Here is a 5468-nt window from a genome sequence, read left to right as displayed (position 1 = left end):
GCAAGCCAGGTTTCGTGTTGCTCTTGTAATACATCGACACGCATTTTTAGGTACTTTCTCTCTGAGCTGCAAGTCTAACCTCCCCCCCCCCAAAGCAACACGTATGCAAGGTGCTAATTTTTAACTGCGTAAAGCTTTTGGACATACTACATTCTTCGCTGTTCCATTGTCGATACATATAAATAGATTGTCCGGTTTACCGACTCTAGAACATGCAGCATATAATTGTTCATGGGAAAAACAATCCGTATTAAGATCTATACTGCATTTTTCTAATGATTGCTAAATATAACTATTTAAGGTACCAAGTTAAACCTGCAATGTTATGCGTAAAATAAGGGAGTTTATTACATCTTTGAAATGTCAAACTTTTTTACTGTCTTAGCTCCATTACAGTGATCAATTTTATGTATTTATGTAATAATTTGATCAGAAGGTGCTGCACAATTGTTTGTAAATATAAGATGCAATAAATCCATTAATTTTCAGTCCAAGCATAAGTTTACTTTTTTCTCATCAATTGTCAAATCCAAACCATTTTCTGAAAGAAAGTCACACTTAATTTTGCAAAAGACAATATTAGTCAACCAGGAAATCTGAGTGGCATAAGAAAATAGTGTCATTGCATAAAAGAAGTTAGCGTTAGCAGTGCCAGAATAGATCCAGAGACTCCAAAAAATTGGTCCTAATATACATGATACAACAAACATGAACAACAGTTGAAGACTATGCCAAGTATGATTAAAAGTATATATCCAAAGAGGTGATAGGGAAATATAAATTCCAATGTCAGCTATTGAAGGGTAAGCCTTGTAAATTGCCAGTAAGCTCATAACAGCGTAGATGAGAAGTGGAGGGTCTTTGTGAAACCTCATTGTAAGAGGTATGATATAAACAATGGTATTTATCTGAAAAACGTAGAGGAAAAAGTTACTAAAATCCCCAAAAACTTCGATGAATTACCAAAAGAGACCAATATTTGGACGAAGATCTGTTACTTTCAAGACAAATCCATATGTGGCATCCAAAAATTTCCACGTTCGTGTTATTTTAAATGAATAAAATAGGAAAAATCCGAGTGTAGTGATAAAAATTGTGAGGTTAAGAAAAACATAAATATACATACTGGGCCATTTTCTTGGTGTTTTCAAACAGTTTTTCTTTCATAGTATGTATACAGTAGATGGGATCAACATGGGGATAGCGTATAGGTCACGGTACACTGCCAAGGCCAAGAATATAGATGATAGTACCATTGAACCCTTAACCGTGCCATATAGACTGGCAGCAAGACAAATATTGTTGAATATTGAAGTTGACTCACTGATGTAGGTTAACAGGACAAGTGGATTACAAAAATAAGCTTTGAGGATCCAATCACCCATGCTATTGACATAATCATCAGCGTGAGGCATTAAAGACAGTGAAGATTCAGAGACTTTGTTCCTCTTTAACCCTTTTACAGTGTCTATGGCTATCTCCCGTCCTACCCACGATAGTAAGATACCACAAGTAAAATGAGACACTGTGATTGCAATGGAATCCAATCCATATTCTTGTAAAATTTCAAAGGCTAGAAGAACCAATGGTTGTTCGTGAACCAAGTCTCCAGAGTAAGCATTCCCGATGATATTCTTAAGAAATATTCCTTCTTTGATTCTTTCAGCATGATTCGTTGGGACAAAAATCTCAGGTCTAAACCTAAGATCGATATTATCAATTTTCTTTAAAACTAAATGCAACAGTCCTATAAAAATTACAAGCATATTCCTTAAATGTAAAACTATACTCATGGATATGTCTAGACATGTGGATAGAAACAGTAAAGGCACAGTATAGTCACAGTAAAGAATCCTTTGTAAATTTTCCCTGTGCGATTGCTAGCTGCTTGACTGGAAATACTCACAGTCGTAAGATGCAACATTTTTGCAAGTATTAAAAAAATATATTTTTGAAAATATTTGGTAGTTATTTATTTAGTAATTATTATTTAGTTTATTTGAAGTGAATATTTTATTCTAAGTTAAAGGACGTAAAAATATAGTGAACTATATTTTATTTCTCAACTAGCTGTTGGTGTGGTGCTTCGCCCCCCCCCCTGCGCGCGTAAGTCGTTATGCGCCATTGTAGTTGTGTCCCTGTGTCCCACCTGTGAATATAGATAGATTAATATATATGTTTTTAACTACGTAAAACTTACGAATATACATTCTTCGCTGTCCCACTGTCTGTGCGTATACAAAGCCTTATATACTTATAATGACGCCATGTGCAAACACTCTTTTACCAAACAAACAAACATACATACATACAACTTATTTTTATATCGATAGATAGATAGATAGATATACATATACAATACAAATTAACTACGTAAAACTTGCCAATATACAACATTCTTCGCTGTCCCATTGTCTGTGCATATAAATAGAATGTCAGGTTTACCGACCCTCGAACATGCAACGTACTATTGTCCATGGGGAAAACGATCTGTATAAAGATCTATACCGCATTGCCCTTGAGCTTTGTTGATGGTGATTGCAGATGCTAATCGATTTGGGAATGGCAGTCTTTTAAATTGAAAAAGCAGATCCGTTGGAATCTTGGGAATGCAAGGAATAAGAACAGCCTCACCCTCAAAAGGTCCTCTCAAGATTGTTGCCTATATTACGTTTTCTATTGTTTTTTTTACGGCCATTGCAAAGTTGCGTGCTATTGCAAAGCTTTGTTGGGTTGATATTTCGTAGCAGTATTATTGGTACGCCTATTTTTAGTTGTTGCACGTGTGGTGGAAACCCTGGGAGATCCAGGGAATTTAAAAATTCAGATGGATAATTGACCGCTTCATTTGGTTTCAGAACTGTGTCGACTGACTTGTAAAGGACTGCCTTGTCTCGAATCTTGGTCAAAATAATATTGTTGATTTCGTGGACGTCTTTATTCTTGGCTGCCAGAATCGCTATTTCACTTAGCCATTTATGATTTTTATAATTGGTTAGAATATTTGGAAATACCTTTTCAACCAATTCATTTTTGGACGTCACTAAATTACAGAATTCAGCAGGCAGTTGTATTCGTCCTGAAATTGATTCTATTGGGAGCTCTCCGTTTCCAATTGCCAGCAATTGATCTGAAAATGTCCGACCTGAGTCATCGTTTTGAAATCGGACACGCATATTTGTAGTTAATTTTAATGTCTTTACGTGTGCCCATAAATTTGAATTTTTCAGGCAAGCATTCATTTCGTCTACAGAGATTGATCTAGGTATTATAGGTAATGTTTGCCTGAAATCTCCCGCAAGCAATATTAATATGCTGCCAAAGGGTTTTGAATTTCCTCGCAAATCTCGCAATGATTGATCCAGAGCCTCGAGCGATTTTTTGTGTGCCATTGTGCACTCGTTCCAAATAATAAATTTGCATTGCTGCAATACTTTACCCATCCCAGATTATTTGGAAATATTACACGTGGGAGTTTTTGTAGAATGCAAATTCAGAGGCAATTTCAAAGTGGAATGAGCAGTTCTTCCACCAGGCAGCAACGTTGCGGCTATTCACGACGACGCATTTGCCAACACTATGTCATTTTTGATCGAATTGATACCAGAATCAATTTTATCACAAACGCATCCAAAAAGAAGATTTCTCCAACGTTGTTATCGACACAATGCACTATCTTATCATAAATGTACTTTTGCTTAGAGGTTAACTTGGAAATATTATTTTGTATATACGACAATAGATCACTCGTGTTGCAACTTTGTTCATGATCCATTTCTACACATGTCGAAACAGCAGTGTTACGATTAGGTGAAGGCATTCCCAAATCCTGAAGAGGTTTGTTTGCCATAAATACGCACAAATCTTCAATAATAACTAAAGTTCAGTTATAAATTTCTGATATAAAATCAAAAGTTATTTCTAACGTCTCTAACTGTTTTCGATGGAGAATATCCTCGGCCATTTTCGATTTTTGTTTATCCCATAACTCTGTAGGAGCTGAAGGAGAGCAAGTTGTTAGTATGATTCCAAACAATGCACGAATTTGACTTGAGTCGACGTTTCGCACGCGTCATTGATGCAGTTATCCCAGTGTTGGTCGTTCTCCAATAAATTCAGAGCTTGGCATGCACCATGGTAAGTGTCATTTATAGTACCGTTTGATTCATGTTGATAGGGGTGAATGGTTTAGAGTCTTCCTATCGTGGTATCTTTGAAGATGACAGGTTGGCTGTTGACTGACTTACCCGGTTTTCGACGTTCAAATACTTTATTTTGAGCATTCCACGTGTAATACGAAGGCACTTCAGTATACAGCAGCTTTTTTGCAGAAGAATCATTTTGACATAACGAAAAGAAAGCAGTTAACCTTGTATCCGGTGGATTCAGGGCTCTTTGTTGCACGTTGGTTTCCGAAAAATAAACACGTTGACCATTCTGTAAATGTACCGCTAAGTGAACAACAGCTGGACTTTGTTCATGTATCGGAAATGAAAGAATTTGCCAAACAGCTTCATTACTGCTTATGTATCTTCCAGCCTGATATTATACGATTTCATCAATATCACTGATTTCGGACTGCAAGACAAAAACTGCCATGTCGCTGCCTTTGGTGATGCATTTCCATATGTATTTGATTGCCTTTACGAAGTTACAGTATTCAACGTTTATGTGTTACATTTTTTTTATCTATGGAACAACCCACTGATCATCTATTTCGATGGTGGTACCGTTATGGTTCTTTATTATTTTTGTTGCAACGTGCATTCAATTCAGAATTTCTATCACTGATGAATCTTGTGATTCCTCGGCACGCTTTCTATTCTTAATTTCTCTATTAGCCGCAAGCCTTTTGGCATTAACTCTTTGAGCAGCTTCCTCGGCTGTTTCTTCTGCCATTGTAGGATTTATACTGAAATTTATCTTTGAATTAACTCTTTGAGCAGCTTCCTCGCCACGCTTTCTTTTAGTAATTTGTCTTTGAGCTGCGAGCCTGTTCTTGTGATTCCTCGGCACGCTTTTTGTTCTTACTTTCTCTGTTAGCCGCCAGTCTTTTGGCATTAACTCTTTGAGCAGCTTCCTCGGCTGTTTCTTCTGCCATTCTAATATTTATAATAAAATTTCTCTTTGAATTAACTCTTTGAGAAACTTCCTCGGCTGTTTTTTCTGTCATTGTAAGATCTATACTAAAATTTCTCTTTGAATCGCCTTCTTATATACTTAAAATGACGTCATATACAAAGCCTTTGACGTCATTTGCAAAGCCTAATATACTTATAATGGCGTCATCTGTGGACAAATAAACACACATATGCGGACAAACACAAAACATGGAGAAACACACAAACTTACAACTTATTTTTATATGTATAGATTTATTATTACAACTAAATTATGTATGGTTTAGTTATTGTCATAAACGATATGCTAAATAATTGCATCTGCAGGCTATTTAACTCCTTATAGGT

The 5468-nt window shown here is 36.2% G+C and overlaps 1 pseudogene; it reads right to left on the bottom strand.

Moving 5' to 3' along the window:
• Nucleotides 1–485: 485 nt before the first annotated feature.
• LOC136036970 (phosphatidylinositol glycan anchor biosynthesis class U protein-like) lies at nucleotides 486–5101 on the bottom strand (annotated as a pseudogene).
• Between the last annotated feature and the right edge of the window lie 367 nt (nucleotides 5102–5468).

Source organism: Artemia franciscana, chromosome 16 (assembly GCF_032884065.1).
Source record: "Artemia franciscana chromosome 16, ASM3288406v1, whole genome shotgun sequence".
In the NCBI taxonomy this organism is placed as follows: Eukaryota; Metazoa; Arthropoda; class Branchiopoda; order Anostraca; family Artemiidae; genus Artemia; species Artemia franciscana.
The sequence above is the reverse complement of the archived record's forward strand: the minus strand, read 5'-3'. Positions and strand labels throughout refer to the sequence as shown.